This window comes from Bombus huntii, unplaced genomic scaffold, assembly GCF_024542735.1.
Source record: "Bombus huntii isolate Logan2020A unplaced genomic scaffold, iyBomHunt1.1 ctg00000082.1, whole genome shotgun sequence".
NCBI lineage: Eukaryota > Metazoa > Arthropoda > Insecta > Hymenoptera > Apidae > Bombus > Bombus huntii.
Window position 1 is genome coordinate 243,090 of NW_026099337.1, and position 22,446 is coordinate 265,535.

General features: G+C 36.3%; 2 protein-coding genes and 2 long non-coding RNA genes across 19 annotated transcripts in view; 2 read left to right on the top strand and 2 right to left on the bottom strand.

Moving 5' to 3' along the window:
- LOC126876530 (venom serine protease Bi-VSP-like) overlaps positions 1 to 22,446 on the bottom strand; it is a 206,867-nt gene that overhangs the window by 122,624 nt on the left and 61,797 nt on the right. The window contains exon 2 of one of the 14 annotated variants that reach the window (XR_007694257.1): positions 6,159 to 6,361. The exons of 11 other annotated variants lie outside the window; for them this stretch is intronic. The gene's annotated coding sequence lies outside the window, so the exon portion shown is untranslated. Of the gene's footprint in view, positions 1 to 6,158; positions 6,362 to 7,866; positions 8,030 to 8,798; positions 8,898 to 22,446 lie in introns of those variants that run through there. 2 more of the 14 variants (XR_007694266.1, XR_007694271.1) reach the window with 2 other exon arrangements.
- Positions 1 to 22,446, top strand: part of LOC126876534 (omega-amidase NIT2-A-like) — a 165,290-nt gene that overhangs the window by 87,784 nt on the left and 55,060 nt on the right. The window lies entirely within an intron of this gene.
- The window catches only part of LOC126876546 (uncharacterized), a 98,145-nt gene that overhangs the window by 55,496 nt on the left and 20,203 nt on the right, over positions 1 to 22,446 (top strand). Inside the window, exon 1 of one of the 3 annotated variants that reach the window (XR_007694288.1) lies at positions 8,904 to 8,977. The exons of the other annotated variants lie outside the window; for them this stretch is intronic. This is a non-coding gene — a long non-coding RNA (uncharacterized LOC126876546). Of the gene's footprint in view, positions 1 to 8,903; positions 8,978 to 22,446 lie in introns of those variants that run through there. 3 annotated transcript variants of the gene reach the window in all.
- Positions 1,317 to 2,807, bottom strand: LOC126876543 (uncharacterized). The gene is made up of 4 exons (XR_007694282.1): positions 2,381 to 2,807; positions 2,037 to 2,305; positions 1,857 to 1,953; positions 1,317 to 1,694 (listed from the first exon to the last, which is right to left on the bottom strand). It is a non-coding gene; the product is annotated as an uncharacterized LOC126876543 (long non-coding RNA).

A 22,446-nucleotide genomic window follows, 5' to 3' on the forward strand; every position in this document is an offset into this window, starting at 1 on the left:
TTATAATACATACAGTTTCACCGTGGAAAAGTGAATCTTTCTAGCATGTCCACGCAAATGCAGCGGAGGGGAGGACTGTGCATGCACCAAACAACTTTACGTTCGTAATTTTTCACACAAATGTACAACTGTAGGGAAAAAATTATCTCTGATTTTTCGGATGTTAGGAATCGACAATATCGCATAACGGAATGCTGTGTTCTACGTATTCTATTTTTGTTACGAAAGTGGTACAAACGAAGTCCACGTAAGAATAGTACAACAAAATCGGTTGAGGTTAGGTTATCGTGCAGATATCGCGGCTTTTGCATTGGAAATCACGCAACTGCCAGTCTCGTCGTTCCTTGTAAACGAAAGAAAGGTATTGTAATCGGTCGGAATTAACATAAAACTCGTCGTTTCATGATAATACTGTGCATTCTGAATATGCTATGATTTGGTTTAAAATAATAAATAGTCCATTCTTGCATACTATTGCTCCAGCTTTACTTGTATTTTCGATATTGGTATAAATAGAAAGACAATTAATGTCGTTCGAGTCTATTTTCGGATCATTTATATTACGTTTAATCCATATAGTTATCATATGAGACATAGTATCGTAAAATTTGGAAGAATAAAACGTTCGTACAGGAAGTACATTTTATAAGAACTCCAACAAATCTGCGTGTGCACCTAAAATACAAACTGATAGTGATAGTGATTGTTCATAAGTTTATATACATTATCTAATGTCAATCGAAGGTATCAATTCTTTTTCTCCATAAGAGTACTTTTTCATTTATATGTGTTCAAAAATACATGTGTTCAACCGTGAAGCATATGTCACCTACAACGAAAAAGAGTTTTCCTATACTTAATATTTCCTTTATATACCTATGAAAGTCTATTCTTCGCGTAGTATGAAATTATGAATAAATCTGGAATATTGTTCAATCTGAAAAGAAAAATAACTTATTGACATCATTCATTGATACGAGATTCAGAATGTTTGTTTTGTCTTGCAGAAAAAGAAGGCAGCCCTCCCTTTCTTTTAATGTGAAATAGAAAGCGAAAATTTGAAAACAGATTTTTTGGAAATTTACTTGCAAATATCGTTTTCAATATCGTGATTTTCTTCCCAATGGTACTGTACTTTCAAATTTTCCAGTATCCCTCTAAAAACAAAAAGTCGAACCTCGTTATTGTTAACGTAGGCATTACAAGGAAGAGAAGTATTAGAAAGCAGCTCCTTTTTGTTATGGATTTCTTTATAATCATGTAAATAAGAAATTCCGGAAATTTTTTCCTAAAGAATTTAATTCTTGTGCTTTGATTGATAATTATTACACTACATACTAACTTTTCGCATACTGTTCGCGTCTAACAATTTCCTAATAATAACTACTTCAAAATAACATATGTTCTTGCACGAATTCAAAAGTACGTATGATACAATTACAATTGATTCTAAAATAATAATTATTTAAAGATATTAAGATACTAATTAAACGTTTCACTATATTTCAAAATCTGGAACAACAAATTTTTATTTATAAAAAATGAAACTGTGTTTATATATTCTTTGTCATGATGCTATTTCTTATTACCATGTCGACATTTTTTAAAATTCATTTTGTTATCTCTACGCAATATGAAAATTCATATACTGCTTAATATTTTTTACATATTATCCATCCACCGCATGATATCTCCTGAAAAATCAAAATATTAATGTTATATTATTACAATGCTTCTTAAATTTCAATTTTTGACAAATTTGAAATCCAATATATTTTGCACAATTATTATTTATCAAAAAATTCCAAGTTAGTAACTTTCTTTTCAAATGGCAAATAACATATACTTTGACTTACCTGTAAGTTTTTGTTCCTAATCATCATTTCCTCTTATAGAACATCATTATTGTTCTTATAATTACTACCAGTGTCATAGATATTGTAGTGGCTACAACTGAATTAATAGAAAATGATAAATAACTGTGTATAACACTAACACATAATTGTGTATAACAATGACAGATAACTTTTACTTACATATCAGTCGATAAGGGATTACTGTGATATCCTGTTGATGTTTCTTAAGGCACTTGATTAGGTGCGATACGGTATCATTCCTTATGGTATACTGTAGATAAGTATTTTAGAAAATAACAAGAATAAATCTAAATTATTCAGAGGTTCCAGTTTCGGCTTAGACATAAATACAGGACCATTTGCAAAGAAGAAAGGGTGCGTTTCTACAGCCTCGTTATAGTAACCATGAATACCAATCTCTGAATTACTGGTTACTAAACATAAATATCCTATAAAATTTAATATATTTCTTTAATTTTTAATACATACATGAGTTAGTAGTTCTAAATTATGAATCATCCTACCTGTGATATTACACTTTTCCTTATAATATCATCACTCGAGTGAACAACATTAAGATCATGTAAACCATGTCATCCTATCTTACTGTGAAGATACTTAGTTATGTTATCTAACATTATAAAAATATCATCAAATTCAAGTCCTTTTATTCACATCACATGGCCACGACGATCTGGTTCTTCGTTATATAATGTTCTAAAATTTGTCGTATATATAGGATGTACAAACCGTGATATCAAGGTATCAGTTCTTCCTTCCCAAGGGACAGTTTCATTAAAATTCTGATAGAATTAAAAATTAATTATTAATATTCTAACAATCATATATGTTAAATACATTATAGTCAACGATATATACCTGAGCGAATGTAGGGGTGATTCCTTGATAATTATAAATGTCATCAGCCCACATCATTGTGCCACTTCTTTGTACTCCAGCCTCTAGATTAACAGCCTAAACAAACATACGAAATTTTATAGAAGCTGTACAAAATATAGTATATATGCGCAATATTGAAGCGTTCAAGGGGATATAAAGGTAATGTACATCACATACACGTGTACTCTCATGCAACAAAATACAATTAGATTTAATAGTATAAGCTCTTTTATTCATCATAATAGATTGGAAATTTAAGTGTCTTACGAGGGTGAGTAAAAAGTTACCCGCTCTGTCGGTGTAGAATTTATTTTAAGCAATTGTCAAAAAAGACATACATCATTTTTTGACATAATCACTCGATTTCTGTATACACTTTGTCCATTTGCCGAAGGACCTTTATATTTTCTCATTAAAAAATGTTTTGGGCTGAGCTGCGAACCACGAATGCATCGTCGTCTTCACCTTTTCATCAGCTTTTTCGGCATCCATCTCGCACAAACTTTTTAAAATCCAAATCTGTCGTGTACTATTGCATAAGCAGAGCCGTGGCTGATTTGCAAATGATTTGCCACATTATCCACTGTCACTCGTCTATTCCATAGAGCATAAGTTCATGAGCACGTTCAATGTTGTCATCGTGGATGTGGACGGGCGTCCAGCTGTTTTTTCATAACACTTGTGCGATCTTCTTTGAACTTTTGTGCCCATTCAAACACACTTCGTGACAAAACACTTTCTCCATAATGTGCATTAAATCTTTGATAAATATAGGCATCAAACATAACCTCCGACCACAAGAAACGAATCACAGCATCCTGCACTGTTTTCCTGCAAATCACCATTGCAAAGCGCCATTACTCGCGCAACGGTCACAAACGAATTGACGTAACACAAAGAAACCTGCGCAGCAGCACTGAACAGATATTGACGTCATACGAAGAGTGCAGATGGATCAATACGGTCGACAGAAGTTTTAACTATCTGGAGTGCGGATAAATTTTTACTGAGAGTCGTATAGGAATCTATAATCTGTAAGTACACCTTTGGCTGAATGGAAATTTCTCTTACATATAGTCAAAAATGCAGAAACTGTGTATTGAATTGGAAAGTGATAAAAAATAAGTGAAGTTTCGAGGTTGCATGTGATTGCATGAGTACACAGGACGTTTTTAGCGAATAAAAAATAATTTTGAAAGACACGAGACTTATCTTGTATTTTATGCACTCTCTGTGTCCGAATTTCCAGAAGCTCTCTATCTTATGAAGTGTTTTAGATTAGCCGGAAAATTTTGTACGTACATACAAGAAGTATACGATCTAAGTGGAATATTCCATTATTCTCTTGATACAAAAGAAACGAAATTTACAGAACTTCTCAGAAAGTTGGTTTATTATTACCAAATTAATAGAATTAATATACGTTTATCATCTTTACATACCTAAGTCGTGGAGGTTTATCGTGCGTAAAAAATTAGTGTCGTTTCAAAGTTACATTTCGTACATTTTAAGCCTATAATTTGTAACGTACAAAACAATGTAAATTTGAGCTGTTTCTTATCTCCACAATAAGAAAATCCAACTTTACGTTTTTTACACAATGATATTTATGGAACAGTAATATCATATTATTGCATCGCTTGGAGAATGAAGTCAAGGTACGATGTGACCCTAGTGTAAACGCTGGGATACCCAGCTGTGCCGCACTTATAAGCATAAGACACAATACCTATTAAATACGAGGTTAATTCATGTTGTATCAGCAGTGATCCGCCGCGGTCAGCCTGAAAGGATCGTTAAATTTTTAATCAAAGATACTGAAATATATCGATCGAATTGTATTGAAATTATACTTATATACAGTAATAATCTTCTATTGATTTGTGTATTGAAATACTCCAATTTATAACGTACATGTTATATGTATTTTGAACAAAACTAAGATTAGAGGAAATTAGATTAAATACCATAACGAGGTGTGAGAAGTGGGCAAAACTATTAAATTGTGTTTATCTATTATTTTTAATGTTTAAGACGTCGATTTGATGTTAATTCGAATCGACGTGTCTTCAGATACCGTATAGTTTGTAGTAACTCTGTAACTTAATTACCGTACAAGAATCCTCTCCACCCTGAGCATGTTCGGCGCATATTATACCATCAGTGATATCAGGTGCATTAGGAAATTTGGAATAAGCTATTTTGCATTCGGCGTTCTTAATCACTGGCATTTGTACTTCCATTAATGCATTACGTCGTGGTCGTCCTACGAAGAAAATAAGAAAGATATTTAAGACTGGAACTATTTAATTTTATTATAAAATTGATATCACTTACTATATCTTAATGCTCCCGATCCAGCAACAAGGGGGTTATAGCCGACGAAGTTGCTCTTTCGTAGGGGCTCTTTCGTACAAATGGGATATACGTACCCTGAAAAATAAAAAAATAAATGAAAATGCAGGAAACTAATGACCAAAAGTATGAGAAAGAATTATACACGCTTTATGACACAATATATGTGTACAGTAAGAAATTTCAGGATATGATACTTCAGTAATACTCAATAGCATATATATATATATATATATATATATTTGAGGACTTACTCGAAAATGGCACCTCCTCCACCAATCTAAGAATGGCAATATTATGATTGTGTATGTTTTCTATTCCATCCATATGTGCACAATGTGCTGCGGTCAAAACATGCCTAGCCGATATCAGGGAACCTCCGCACTTCCATAGTGGTTTGTCTGGGTTTCGGGGATTACGAAAACCTAATGCAGCGATTCATGGCCAAGCGCCTAAAATGCAATAGTCATAGTTGTGAATATACATAATTTTTTCTCACATAACGAGTAACAACGATTATTACCTATTCGAAATTCGATCATACAGCAGACGATAAGTACATACGTACAAATACTCTGAAACAGAGATTTGATAAAGACAGAAATTAAATTTTTATTCCAGTGGAATACAAATTATTAAATAATTCTATATAATTTCTATTTGAACTATACTGAACTATAAAGTTCAAACGTGTAATTTCTGCCCTAACAGTTTTTGATCTCTATCCATATTATTACTCCTATATCAATTTTTTATTTCAAGCAAAAAGATACTCTTCCTAACATGAAGTAAAAGAAAGAAATAATTCAAGTTAATAAGTAAAGTTACTACCGATAAAATCATAGCATTATTATTTAGTCTAATTGAAATGTACATTGATGTGCTGTTTAATGCCTTTAAAGTTCATTCTTTGCAGTAAATGGCTTATTATTAATCGGAAAGAAAGACATAAAACGTACCAAGTTCAGCTGGTTTACCATCGACCACCCTGGTATGAGAGACGTTGCTAAAACCTCAGTATGGTGGTCGCAAAGCCTTATACTTATACACAGTTTTTATTAAAATTTCTCTCTTCTCTTTGTTTGGATCGTTCGGACAGCAAACGATCGTAACATTGCCCTGGTATCTGCACACTGATCGTCTATAAAAATCGGTGGCTGTACGGTACTGTATCTGCCATATTTCTTGCAGAGGTTTACATTTTCTGTAGTCAAGGCACCTGCCTTCTTGATTGTCCGGTGTGGTACATTCTGGATCAAACAATTTTAAAACATTTATACAGTTCAAAGATGCGTAAGAAAGCGACACCGATTACTCAACTTTCGAAGTAAAAAGCCGATCGAGTCCACCGGATTGCCCTACAGACACGTATTAATCCGTAAGAGTTAGTCATCATGTTGATAATAATTATCTAAAGAAACTTTTCACGTGAAAATATAAAATTTTAATTGATTAGATATTGTGTTAGCCATACTTAAGAAAGAAAATGAAAATGAATGAAATGAAAGAAAAGGACTACCTTCAACCTCATTTTTTAAATAAACACTTTGTCAGTTTTGCGGTAAATAAGTTCTTAGGAATTCAGGACAGTTTTTAGTGAATCATTTTGTTTCGACCGTTCGCGGAGAGACGCGATCGCGAGATAGCACGTCAACGAGAGTTGTAATTTCCCGTTACGATTAAATAATCGACGCCACGAACTGATCAGTTCAGTAGTTCAATGAAATTCCACAGAATTAACACAAATAAATTAATGTTTATTTCAACAACTTATTAACTAGAAAGATATAAATGGAACAAAAAAAATGTAACTGCGTTTTGGTTGATAAGTAATGCGCGACATACCACCTGTGTTGACGGTTCGACTTCTCGAAAAGTTCTGAACGCCTTTCGATTTTTTTCGTTTTTTCTGGAAGGCGACCCCCACTACGTTCGGATCACGCCACATTCTTTTACGCGAGGTAAAATAACGACCACGAGTCGACGTTTCTGGAAGTCGCCCTGCTTAATGAATCATGCGCTTGCCACTACAATGTTTGTTTGCCGGGCAGACGCGACGGTCCGTCTGCGACATTATAGTGCCGCGATCGATAGTTAAGAATATGACCTATGGTAAGCCGCATGGCGTAACATTCTCCCCCCGTTGAGAGGGTACCGATCAAACTAGCGAGGTGTGGTTGAAGTTCCCATCTTATTTCGTCTCGGTGGCTAGTTGTTCGGGTTTCTCGAGATCGGGTTGAATTGGCAGTGGGACAAGCCTTTTGACGCCCCGATCCAAAATGCTTTTTGCCGTCTGAACTGTAGCTGTCCGGATGACACTGTCACGACCGGCATACTTCAAATCCGACGGACTGACGATAGAGATAAAGCACTCGGCGACAATGTATATCGCTGAAGTGCCTAATGAACCATCAACATCCCAACGGTCCTTCCACCGAAGGTTCTAGAAGAAAGAGCACGTGGCAACGGTCGCGGACGCCTAGCAAATGCATGGACGGTGGGGATGTTGAGGGATGACAAAAGAAAGTAATCGGATCCGATCGAAAGTAAAATCATAAGAGTCAGTCTTAAAAAGTCACGCCCAGAGTTCGGAAGTAGATTGTAAAGTGTATTGATGTTAGAAAAAAAATAAAGTTTTCTTTTTTTTATTTTTTACCTCAAATTCCTTTTTTATTTTGTTATTTTACGTGACAACACCATCGGCGCCTGGATGAACTCGGCCCAGAGGCCAATGCATGGAGGGAACGTTGTCCTCTCTGAGGATGACGATTGTGCCCTTTTGGATGCTGTGTCCACCCTTGCTCCATTTATTGCGGTTGGTTAGCTCGTTCAAATACTCCTTATGCCAGCGGTTCCAAAAATGTTGTTTAAGCTGTTGGATATGCTGCCATTTGGAGAGTCGGTTCGATGGAATGTCTCTGAAATCTCGATCACGTAAGCACATTAATGAATCGCCAATGAGGAAATGTCCGGGAGTGAGGGCTAGGAGATCATTTGGATCGGTGGAGATAGGAGTTAGCGGGCGGGAATTGAGGACTGCTTCTATTTCTATGATAAGAGTATTACGGTGTTAAGCTCATATGTTTCTGTTTCTCCACTCGCGCTGCGCCATAATATCCTTTGATATTTCCGATCCTCTGGTCGTACGAGGAATTGCCGATACATTTTCTCGATCTCGCCAGTGAGTACGTACTGATGAGCGCGGAATCTAATTAATATACAAAATAAATTGTGAATTGATTCGAGAATATAGGATTTCCCCATTTTCATGATTATCGTGATTTTTGTATAAATATATTTTTGAAGATACTAATAATTAGGTACTTATAAATTAGTATTATCAATTATTTTGCATTTATAATTCCGCCTCTAGTATAAGTGTTAATTGAAAACTAACTTTATGTTTCAAAAAGTACTAGCAAAGTCGTTGAGTAACAAGCCACTGATGCTAACACAAATAGCATTGTCGTAATTAAATATTTCTAAATATTCATTTTTCTTTTGAACCTGTAGAAACAATTTATTATATATACTATTAGCTAAGTAATTGCATATTTAATTAAGTCGAAATATAAAACTTAGTTATTTTAATAATTTAAAAAATAAAAAACTGACAAACATTTCAATTTAATTTATGGTTGGAACAAAAGACATTTCATTAATTGAAATATTGTAACGCAGAGTACTTTCCAAAATACGCCGAGAGTATTCCTGATGGTGAAACGAGCGTTGCTTCATCGAACGCAGCTAAAGAAAACAACATCTATGTAGTTGGTGGTACGATGCCTGAAATAGAGGGCGATAAATTGTACAATACCTGTACTATTTGGGGTCCCGATGGAACTTTGATAGCAAAACACCGAAAGGTAAGTAATATATTCCTTTATGGCTTTGAATTTGAAAATATTGGGGCGAAGAAAGTGACTCTATCTAGGAATAATTTAGGAATATACATATGTACATACGTATACTATAACCAATTCTATAATTTACGGTTTATAAAATACGTTATGATACGGGAAACGCCCATTTTTGTTGTAATGTGTTTGTGTTGTATAAATTTTTCAAATACTTAAAATATTATTATACTTATTTTTTCTCCTTTTTAAACATTATTAAATGATAAGATTTTTTAATAAAAGAAAGTGATAAAAACGCTGTCAGTTATTAAATAAAAAATAATTAAAGTTTAGGAGTTGGTAACTTTGATATTAAATTACAAAAGTTGCAGCAATAGAATTAGCGACTACATTTTTATGTTATTAGGTACATCTATTCGACATCGACATTCCTAATAAGATTACTTTTCGAGAGAGTGATTCACTCAGTCCTGGTAACTCCCTAACGACGTTCGATGTGAAGGGCTGCAAAATAGGTATTGGCATTTGCTATGATATTAGATTCGAGGAAATGGCACGCATTTATCGGAACAAAGGTACAGTAACTTAATCGATCAATACTTAACTAGCAAAAAATTAAATATCTTTCTTAAATATATTCTATATAAAATTAATATAATCTGTAACTCTGTATAAACAGAAGCTTAATTTAAAAAAACCAGTATATTTGCTGAAAATGAAACAAATAAAAGAATTAAAAGCACAATAAGAGGACTGTCCTCGCATATTCAGAAATGATGGAATGTGAACCGTGCAACTACGAAGTTAATTGGTATTCGGTAGCTTCATATTTCCTGCTTCTCTGGGTTAGGTTGCCAAATGCTGATATATCCAGCGGCATTCAATATGACCACTGGACCACTGCACTGGTCATTACTTCAGCGTTTCAGAGCGAATGATAATCAATTATACGTTGCCTGCATATCACCGGCTCGTGTTCCTTAAGCAAGTTACGTCGCATGGGGACATACACAGTTGACCAATCCCTGGGGAAAGATTCTTTACGATTTGGAAACTCAAGAGAATATGGCAGTCACCGATATCAAAAAAAAAAAAAAAAAAAAAAAAAAAAAAAAAAAAAAAAAAAAAAAAAAAAAAAAAACTGGCGAACCGTGTGTTACCACAACGAGACACGCGATGCTATTTGTCGCTTTAAATTGTGCCGCAACTCGTTTTTGAGATCTTTGCCAGGGGCGCGTTAAAACATGCTGAAAATATATTTCTGGCTTTTCTGGGGTTTAACTGAAATATGACAAATAACGTTGTAAAACATATGTACTTATGACTTACAGAGTAATTGAGTGTACAAAATATATAGTATACAAAATAGCCAGCGATTTAGGGCTTTAAAAGATCAAAAGGAAAGAAAAGGAAAGAAAAGAAGAAAGATAATATATTGTGGCAGTCTAAGTCGATCTAAGAAAATAGATAAAGGGAGGGAGGGGCAAAGCTAGTTAATCTGGAAAGAATCCAAGCGTCAATTTCAAGCATTTACAGAGAATCAAGCGGGCTGGTTAAAGTCGTGAGTTGAGCAATTATCCCGCGTTAGGTTCAATCAGGTTAGTCCCACGCGAAATTGATCCAACCATGCGAAAACGAGTGTATTCTGATTTCTGTCGCAGATACTTCTGGCTAGTGCAGTACCTACACGGTGGTTGTTGAAATAGCCGCTTCTCATCTATTTTCCCTAGCGCGGACATCATCCTTTGATCCCTTACGACTAACGAAGTTTTCTAAGATGTACGGCAGTTTGAGATTCTACTTGAAAATGATCATGATTGCGGTCTGTGTGTCGTCTGCTCTTCTTTTTGTCCTTCCGTTAAAGACTGGTAAGTTGATACTGATTAATTATGCGATCGAAACCCTATATAATGGCTACAAAAATGCCGCTAATATAATATTCCTTCTTTCTTGTATCTTCTTTCTTGTATCTTCTTTCTTGTATATATATCTTGTATATATATATATATATATATATATATATATATATATATATATATATATATATATATATATATATATATATATATGTCGGGTCACGATTCGAATTTTGGGCGCGCGACGACTCTTCGTGTGGACTAGCCATCGTTTCACAAAGCCGAGATTTTATTTAGACATATATACAGGTCTATCACTAAGCTTAACAAATAATAAGTACAACTAATAATAAGTCTAACAAACACTAAGCCTAATGAATAATACGATCTACGAATAATTAAATTAAATAATACTATTAGCAATGTTTGAGTTCAAACGAATCCACGATCACCGGGATAACTCCTTACTAAGCGAAACTAACTTAGACGCAAATGCGATCGTCGAAAATGCTCGATGTATCACTGCGCCAAATACGATAAGGATAGGTTCGACAAAAACAAAGCTAAAATAGTTAGGTTCAACCTTGGCGATTTCGTGTTACGTAAAAACGAGGAAAGAAACCAGACGAAGTTAGATCCGAAATTCAGGGGTCCATTCGTAATAGCCGAGATTTTGGAAGGAGATAGATATACCCTAAAAACCTTAGACGGCAAACGATCATATAAGGACAGACACGACAGACTGAGAAAAATGCCAGAAGGTTGCGTCCCTGCTGAGTTAGACGTCTGCGGTGATGACAACGGCGGTGATAATAACGATGCAAGTACACTGACCTCAGAGGATCATTAACACTGCGTTGTGGTCATAGTAATACACCGAGTGGTTTTATGTGCTTTTGTTGTAACCCGTTGAGTGGGTTGATGTGTTTTTGTTGTAACCCGTTGAGTGGGTTGATGTGTTTTTGTTGTAACCCGTTGAGTGGGTTGATGTGTTTTTGTTGTAACCCGTTGAGTGGGTTGATGTGTTTTTGTTGTAACCCGTTGAGTGGGTTGATGTGTTTTTGTTGTAACCCGTTGAGTGGGTTGATGTGTTTTTGTTGTAACCCGTTGAGAGGGTTGATGTGTTTTTGTTGTAACCCGTTGAGTGGGCTTACGTGCTTTCTGGGTGTAATGCACCCAACGTGGCAATATGATCCAACAAACTGAGGTTCACCGGTGTACGAAATCGAAAATGATCTGTTGTGTCATTACGGTCTGGCTGGCGACTCACAGAACGCACCTAACACTTTGAATACAAATTATAACATTACAAATTCCTATTCTCTTTTATTTTTCTGTTGTCAAACCTCCGAACGAAACTTTGTTATTGCACTGGACCCTTGACTTACTTGGACATTTAGTTAAATCGCAAATAATGTCAGTTGTATCGAATCTAATGTAAGAAATACGATATTTTAGTTACACACGAGGACGTGTGATAGTCAGGATGGCCGTGTCGGAGATGAAAGAACACCGGAGCCTTTGGAATTTTGGATAATCCCGCAACATTGTAACCTAGAGTCTACTATAGCTGTAATTGAACAATTGTAGTTATTCAACCCGATTGTAATTATTCGAGAATTGTGATAATGAGCTTGGGTTCGAGGCGACAGTCAGTCGCCGAACGTAGCCGCGGTCACGGGATGCCTAACAAAGGTATGAAGTAATTCTATAGCTCTCCTTAAAAGAAATATTTGTGGCGACACGCGACAGTAAACATTCCAACGGTTTCTGTCCCGTGGCTCGCCACGTGCAGACCCTATTCTTCGAGTAAGATGATTGCCAGATGTCGATGCGTCTCCGCAGTACATGTTCGGCTAGCCCGAGGGCCCGTTATAAATCTTAAGGTTTAGTTAACTAAAGTCCTTCAAACAGACAAACAGTCTTTGTCCCAACTACGGGAAGATAGGGAAGACATATTTTTCAACGAGCGGCGTCTCCCACTAGCAACTTTCCCTCGAGGGCGGCTAGCATCCTTTTCTAACCACCGATATGGAGATTAACCAATTAGCAGCAACACTTTCTGAACGAAGGCTTTTCTCGACGAATCCGATGATCTCGTATCCTTAGACACACCCCGTTATAGTTTTCCTGTGTGGCATCATCGGGACGGGAAAGGCTTTCTCGCTCGCGATCTCATCGATCCAAGAGTAACGCCTTCGCGATCAGTGATTATTCTCAGACTTAGACTTTGTGAGTACGTTCTGTTGTCATCCCGTTGACCGCGGATTCGTTATTGAACCTAGGATCATTGTCATTAGTATCTCGAGCACCTAACTACCGCGGTTACTTGTCCGGTTCTATAATAATCGTATTTGCACTAGTCAATGTCTTCTCCATTGCATAACGACAACGTGTAACCCAAACGAAGATTCGTTTCACGCCCCTAACCCTAATTCTAATGTAAACCCGATATATATATATATATATATATATATATATATATATATATATATATATATATATATATATATATATATATATATATATATATATATATATATATATGTATGTATGTATAAGATTTATAAAATGAATGCTCGGTAAAATGTCTGTGATAAATAATAGCAATTAAAATGGAAAAATTTTTAATTGCATTGCTTCGACTATACATATACATATACTTAATGTGACTTACTTTGTATGAGAAAAATTCTGTTTGCCAATTCGATATCGAGAGCTGATAATGCTAACATACGATGAAACGATAACAGAAGAATCCGAATATTCAGAACTTTTCACGATATATGTTAAATAATATTATGAAATAAATTAAATAATTACCCCGCATTGCTTCCAGCGTACGTGTTCACGATTCTCGGCGAAACCGAATATGGCAGCAGGAAATCAACCAATCACAACTTCGGAAGAAAGTAAAGCGCGGGAAGAAATCGCGGCATCCAGCTTCCTGCGAATCTATTCTCGATCTCGATGTAAGCAGTAATCTTTCGATAATCGTTTTGCAAAATGGCGTGTCTTAAACGAAGTGTATAGTAAAATTCGTATTTGAGAGACGCATAAATAAACGATATCAGGCTATTTCCCGCGAGAAATTCACGTTCGGTTGCAACATAACATGTCACGTATGTATTTTCGTCGAAAACTGATTTCGAGGGACGTGTATATGTGCGTATCAAGTTACTTGGCGAAAGTTCAACGACAGACTGTGACTTTAAAACAGTATGTATGCCTATGTTTGTTGTCCGAGAATTGGAAGAATCTGTCATGTTTTGTTTACGTCGGCTGTAATGGAGTGGTGTTTTTGTCTTGTGGTAACTGAATGTCTCAAACAACAAACTCGAGATTTCAATCGATCTTCGAAAAGAAGTCATACCCATTGGCCTTGGGTGAGTTGTGATTTCATTAACTTTTTAATTCATAATTGATAACATAAGGTTATTGTAAGACCGATGAAAATATGGATAGCAACCAATTGCAATTGAATATCTGGCCTGTCTTGCACTATTGAAATTTTGCAAGTCACTAAAGTTACCAGCATTAATATGTTCCCTTGCACAAGTTTGACGATAAAACAAATGAAATTTTACTATTTGCAAGTTATTTGATTATTGTATTTAACGAAAAATTATAAAATCATAAAATAGAATTCTATATAACCTGTAAATCGTAACTTGTCAATCTACTAGTACATATATTATAAATTGGTAAACTTTTGTGTGTGGGGGAGGGGGTGCTAGATGTAACACTGATACGACATTTTGAAAAAATATTTAATTATAATCATGAAAGGCGTTATTGAAATATTGAGTTTTTATTAATGTTCCTTGCAACTTCGAGTTTGCGTACTATATTTAAAATGTACATAAGATATAAAGTATATTGACAAGTAACAGTCACAAAATTGTTTCAAATGAGGATAATCATCCTAATATCAACTTATCAATTGTGATCTGATAAACAAGAATTCAAAATACAGTTAAACTGTGTTCTACATACAATAATCTTTTTCGGAGGAGATTTAAATATATGAACATATTGTGATATTTTGTCCATAATAACATGAATAATATAAAGTTTCGTATTACATATACTCTATTTTTTAATATATTCTGCATATCTCATTTTATGACAACAGACAAGCAAACTATATTCCCATTATAAGCTTCGCTCTAATTTCGCATCGTTTCACCTGAATATATCGTGAAATTTCATCCCGTCAAAATTTTGCGTCAATCTTTTTTATCTTAAAGGATTAAAGACAGTTGCAAAACGCCACGGTGTTTCGGGGTTTGTTTAAATTTCCGCCAAATGAAAAAGAAGTTTCGCGAAAAATGGTAGTTACTAACGGCACGTCTGGTTACAATTTTCGTTTACAATTCTTTTGGCGAGTAAATATGACGTACTGGGTCGATACTAAGTAGTCGGTTGTCCCTGAAATTTGAACTGTTGAGAACGAGGTAATAACAGGGCGACTGGTTTGTTGCTGTGTAACGTATACACGTTTCTGAATAGTTTTCTACTTTAAATGAAATTAACTGCTACCCGACGGAGTTTCGACGTAGCGATAAACACGCCACTGAAAAAAGCGACGAATGGGAATGGAAAATACGTAAAGATTTTTTTGACAAAATAAAGAATCATTTTGTCAGATTTCAAGAAGAGTTTGGGTAAATTCAATTTATGCTCTTTGCTACTTGACTTATGTTTATAACACTAAAAGTTATCTTTACAAGCAGCGAAGTGATTTAGTTTCATCCGTAGTTCGGTTGCTTCCAATTTTTTCATTTTCACATTGTGTAAATTTCGACCAATTGCGGGGAGACGTAATCGCGAGGAGAGACGTCAACGGGGGTCGTAAATCCCCGTTACGATTATAACAATCGACACCACGAATTGATCGATCCCCTGATTTCCGTTGAGATAATAGGGGTGATTGAGTTTGTATAACACTGTGATTCACAGAATTATAAATTATATATTTCCAACACTTAGATTACACTGACGTAGAGAAATAAATAGTTAACAACTTGTCGCATGAAGATGCGATAGATATGTACGCTAGAGCAGGGCTCTTATAATGGAAATTAATGTATTAATGGACTTAGCACTATAATATATTTAGGAGAGAAGATGTGTGTTCGACAACACCGAGAACCGACAAAAGATTTGCGTGAAGTATGCGACTCTCGCGCTATGTGTAGACTGCCGCGTTAGGCGTTAGTTTTTAGACTGTCTGTCGCTCTTTTTCTAATACGGAAGAAAAGTTCGGTGTGGGTGTGCCCCTGTGCCTAAAGAACGCGGATTCGTTGTTCCCACTTTCGTTAGAAAAAGTGAGGGCCACGAAGCGCGGTGTCGATTGGTCATGACCTGCACTACTGCTCGAAGGGATGAGTATCGAGTCTCCTACCATCGTGGTGGATAGATGACTGTGTGCGTGAGAAAAACCTAGCTTGTTTTATTACAGGGCTATTCGGATTTTCCTAATGGGTGCATACCCGCTTTCTCCGTGTTTTAAGTGCGACTAATAAACCCAAGGACCTCTCTAAAAACCGACTGTGTTTCGAGAATATTTTTAAGCTTTAGAAATTCTTCAAGACAAACGGATTGAAGACACATGGCGAAACAATACAGGGAAGTGAAAGTTATGGTGGGTCCTTAGGTTTATTGAGGGTCGAAGTGACGTTACGCAGGTCGGTTGTTGTCCGGTCGCGCGGGCTGGCGTGCAGATGTTTTAGGCGGCGTAACACATTGCGTATTACAATATTGATGTTAAAATATTATTATAGAAAAACATGTTAGCAACTTAATTTTCTATTTGTTCGTTTCTCTGTTTTCCTTATTCTGTTTTTGGATTTGTGGTGGATGATTTAAATAATGACGTGACGAGTTGATACTTGATATTGTCAAATATATTTAAAATTATTCTAAATACAGAATTAATCGCACGGGAGACAAAGATTTTGTAACGAATCCTAGCGGCTGCCATTTGTCGTTCACGCGCTGTTGCCGATACCGAATGCGCTAATGTCACGTAAAATAACAAAATAAAAAAAGAAATTTGAGGTGTAAATAAAAAAAAGAAACTTTATTTTTTTTCTAACAACAATTCACTTTACAATCCACTTCCAAACTCTAGGCGTGACTTTCCAAGACTGAAGCTCTTATGATTTGACTTTCGATCGAATCCGATTACTTTCTTTTGTCATCCCTCAACATCCCCACCATGCATTTGCATTTGCTAGGCGTCCGCGACCGTTGCCACGTGCTCTTTCTTCTAGAACCTTCGGCGGAAGGACCGTTGGGATGTTGATGGTTCATTAGACACTTCAGCGATATTGCCGCCGATTGTCGCCGAGTGCCGCCACATCTTTATCTCCATCGTCAGTCCATCGGATTTGAAGTATGCCGGTCGTGACACTAACATTGTGGCGTCAGAGACGATGCGTTTTGACTCGCGAAAGGCGTTTTCGGTTTGCTTCGACCACTCGATTCGCCGCGAACAGCTCGTACGTATCTTTGTTCGCGGATCCGCGTAGTTTGTTGCACGAGTATACGTTTATATTGACACCGGTGTTCACAAGAAAAGAGATCCTTGGTGCCCTGTCCGTCACGAAAATGCGATGGGATACTAAAGCCATCGCCACATGCCGCGTTTACGGACGGCTGGTCTCGTTTCACTGGGTCCAGTTGCAAGGGGCCCGGCACTTCCTTGCGCGGTCTCGAAAGGTCTCGTGGTAATAGCAGAGACCAGACTTCTGCGGTCTGTCCTTCGAACTTGATATTAATCTTGCCTTCCGTATGTAGAATAACGATGTGAGGTGGATAGTGGGTGAAGGTGCCCACAAGAAATACTCTTGATGTTCAACAAAAAAGTTAATTAAATTATTAACAATCAACAGTCAACAATTTATGATCAACAATTAACGACTAACGATTAACTGTCAACAACAATTAACGATTAACGATGAACGATCAAAAACAATTAACGATTAACGATGAACAACGATTAACGATTAACGATTAACTATCAAGAGTCAATAATCACGTATCTCTAATTGTGTTTGCTTCGCTATGACGCTTAACCTTTCGCACTCCGCAGCTCGGGGCAGAATGAATCTTTGATTCGAAACCAAATGGATTCTTTTCTTTGTTGCCCCTCGATATCTCCACTACGCACGCGTTTATTAGATGTCCGCAACGGTTGCCGCGTATGCATTCTTCCGAATATTCGGCGAAAGAACTGTAGGGATATCAATGGTACATTAGGCGTGTCGGCCTTACGCTTTGAAGGTATAGCGCTTTGTGTCGCGAAGCCGTTGGAAAGTTCCATGGTCGAGTGCCACCACAGATGCATGACGATTAGATACAAACGCTTCAAGTATTACAATTAATAGCTGATACAATTGCAACAAAACAGATGTCCTTTATGCAAGACTACTGAAATTACACAGCTACAATAAAATAAGGAATACGTCTGTACTATGGGAAACATAAATAAATATACACATAGTAGCTTATACAACATGTATGTGGAGGACGATTAAACGCGTTGTTGATTAATGACCAGACGAGTTGATACTTAGTGTAGTCAAATGTATTTAAAATTATTTGCAGTACAGAATTAGTCGTCGTTCGCTTAGTGTTGCTCGATATGTGTATACAAGGTAATGCTTACGTTCGTTCGATATTAATTCGCTATAAGAATGTTCGATACTAACTGTCTTAACGATCGTGTTCTTTTATTTATACTCGGGGGAGTATCGAAAACTTTAAATTCAACCTCGGTTGACGATTGCACGCAGCGGCAACATTGTTTTGCCCGGAGTTTGTTTATCGTTACGCTTTGCTTGTCACGTAAAAGTAATGGGAAAATAATAATAAAAAAATGTTGGGTTCTTGAACCAGAGTTCGAGATACCTCTATTCTATAATAGGATTACAAGTGTGCGATTAAACTGTTACCGAAAGACTGAAGCCTCGATCAAGAACCAGCCCTTCTAGATGTTCGTTTATCTTATGCCTACGTGCCGAATTCATAATCCTTTATTTTGGGAGTCGGTGTCGTGTGCAAGGCGGTTCAGGTTTCCTGAGTCGGTTGGACATATTTGTTGACGTTACATTCCCCCAGTGTTAGAGTGCGGCTGGTCCTCCAGACTCTTATTTTCGGTGTAGTGCCTCCTTTTGTATGCCCTTTTGGAATCTTACATGCCTTGCTTCGAGGATGACTGAATTGGTGTCTTCAGGTAATTCTCGTAATGGTTGTATTTCAGGTGTGGAATATGTGTTTAAAGGTGCGCTCTATTGGTCTAGAGATATTGCTTATACCTGTGTCTTTTTTTTTCTTTGGTTTTACAACATAATACGCGAATACATAATTTGGAAGGTAGGCATTTGCTTATAATATCGAATAATCCTATTTTGTTAAATATACATATGTTCCTAGTAATGCTAGATCAATATAACTAATAATTTATAAGACACTTAGTTCCTATTTCTTAAGACTTCTAATTCTATGTTCATAATTAAGAGAGTTTACTTCGTTGGAAATTTGATTGAGGTGCATTCTATACGATTATACATTATTAATGATTTTTGGAGCGTTTTCATTTTTTGTTAGGATTTCTTCTAGACTGTCAGTTAAGGGTAAAGCTATAGTTTTGAAATTTGTTTTGTAAGTTATATTGGTTTTTAAGTTATTGTTTTCATCAAAAAATTTATCTATATTTTTATTCATTAATTCTAAATTATCGTTATCCAGAGTTACAAATAGACTTCTAGAAATGGATCCAACAAAATTCAATGAGCCTCTTCGGTAACAAGTGTGTGTCATAAATTTAATATGCATGATTACATTGTCTAAATTTCTTTTGCGAGCGCGTGTAATCATTTCATTGGAATACGGGCATTCACTTTTAAAATGTTCTGTTAACATTAGTCTAAATCTTTTAATTTCGCTGAGTTTTGCATATATATCCTTAATGTCTAAACCTATAATTACGTTTACGGATTCGCTATATAAGTATGCATGAGCTAATTTTTCTTGATATATAGAACTACCATTAAGGGGTATAACGTTTAGCTTAGCTAACTATGAAGAAGGTGAAGATCGTCCTGGAAAGTAAGGTTTAATACGGTTACCATGTATTTTCCTAATCGAGTGATTTACTATTATTTCATAATAAGGGGTTTTTCACTTTTTCAATGGTGTATGGCCCTGGCCATTCAGTATCTATCTTGTGTTCTTTATGATCGTTATGAATTAATACTAAATGTCCTTCTTTAAAAATAGATTGAGGTTTGGCAATTTTAGAGAAGTTTCTAATAAATTTTCTATAGTATCCAGCTAGCCCAAGGAATGATTTTACATCTGTAGGATTTTTTGGTAGTTTGAAATTCTTTACTGCTTCTATCTTTTTAGGGTTAGGTTTTACTCCATCTGCTGTCACTACATGTCCTAGATATTCTAATTCGGGCTTTAAGAATTCACATTTATCTGGTTGTATTCTTAGACCTACTTTCCCGAGTCTTTGGAATATAATGACTAAGTTTTTAGTATGTTCTTCCATCGATTGCCCGAATATAATGATATCATCGAGATAAACGAAACAATGATTGTTAATCAAACCTCTTAACGTGGTATCCATCATTCTTTGAAAGGTAGCAGGTGCGTTCTTGAGCCCGAATGGCATTCTATTATAGTGGAAGTGTTCTTATGGTGTGCTAAATGTAGTGTATTTCTTTGAATTCTCGTCCATGGGTATTTGATGGAACCCTGAGGATAAGTCTAAAGAGGAGAAATATTTCTTATTTCCTAGCTGTGATAGTATATCGTTAATGTCAGGTAGTGGATACGCGTCTTGGTCTGTTAGTTCGTTTAACTTCCTAAAGTCAATCACTACTCGCCACTTTTGTTTCCCTGATGCGTCGATTTTCTTTGGAACGACCCAGACAGGAGAGTTATAGGGAGAGTCGGAGGGTTCTATAATCTCTTTGTTTAACATTTCAGTCATCTGTTTATTTATTTCGGTTTTATGATGTTCGGGAGGACGGTAGGATTTTACGTTGATGATCTTGTTACGTAGATGATACATTTACACTGTACACGTGAATGTGTGTGTAAGCGTCAGAGGGCGTCCAGGTCTCAGTAGAGACAAAAGACGATTGGAGGCTGTTAGGAGAATCTAGAGGAGGTGGTTGACAACAAGCGTGCGTGCAAGAAGGTTATCGAAGTCTTCAGAGTGTAATATATATATGTATAGCTGTTGTGTGCGAAATAAAGTAAACTATTTGTATTTTCGAATCCTCTCTATACCTTAACATGGTAGCAGAGCGTGGTTACTAGTTTTGCAAGCTATTTAGTGCGTGGTTTTTAGTCTTGCGAGTTTAGTAAGGGAAGAAACGTTCAAAGAATATAAAATAAAAGAAAAAATACTTCAAGCACGTAGGAACGCTTGAGTAAAGAATAGGAAATCAATTAAAATGGAGAGATCGGAAATTATGCTATCGATATTCGATGGTGAGGGTTACGGTATGTGGAAGAAAAGAATAACAATGTTTCTGAGATATAAAGAATGTGATATTGTTATAACTAGAGTGAAGACTGAAACAGACAATCCAGACTGGGATAAAAAGGATCTGAAGGCGATAAATATAATTTACAGTGCCTTCTCAAATAGACAATTAGAATATATTAGGGAAGAAAAAACAGCGTATGAAATAATGAAAAAGTTCGACGAAGTGTACTTGAAAGAATCGACGGCACTAGATCGTGTGCAGAAGGAGATTGGAGAAGATAAGTCTTGATAAATACAGTGATTCAGCATCGTTTTTTAGCGATCTTGAAAAATTAATAAATGAATTAAAAGGTGCAGGCGCAAAAGTGAGTGAAAGGGAAAAGCTGAATTACATGATAAATACGTGTTACGTCGCGTAACTCTACCTAGCCCAGGCCACACACCGCGGGCAAGATGGCAACCAGATGTCTTCGGATACTCACTGCGTACCCTCAATAGTCTCAAGTATCTTCCATAAATCTTAGGAATTTCCTAGTCGAGGTCCTTCAAACTGAACAAACGTCTGTTTCCAAAGCATTTCTAAAGACCTTTGTCTACTACGGCTTGACAAGGGAAAGTTGGTTTTTCTCACGTATGATGCAACTTTCCTCCCACGAACCACTTTCTCTCGAGGGCGGTTAAGACCCTTCGTTTAACCAATTAACAACGAAGACTATTTCCCTCACTCCCTTAGTCAAAATCGTCACCAACAAATCCGATGGTCCCGTGCGCTAGACACACCCATCCTTAGCTTTCCTCCGCCACAGCATCGTCTCCGAACATCACTGACTTTACATCCTTCGAACAGTCAACATCCTTCGACCGGGTTTACACCCGAAGATCAGTCAGTCTCAATCAAGCATCTCGTCAAGCGGTCAGCAATTCGAATACAATGAGTCGACAAATCCATCAGTATACGCGATAATCCGTCTAGAGACTCAGGTCGCACTCATTCGTAGTCATCTCATAACAAATATTCATTTTGTGTTACACCGAAGTTGTTGGTTTGTGAAAATATATAATAACCTGTTAGCAACAGCGTTATCCTTCATTTAACTACCCTTATT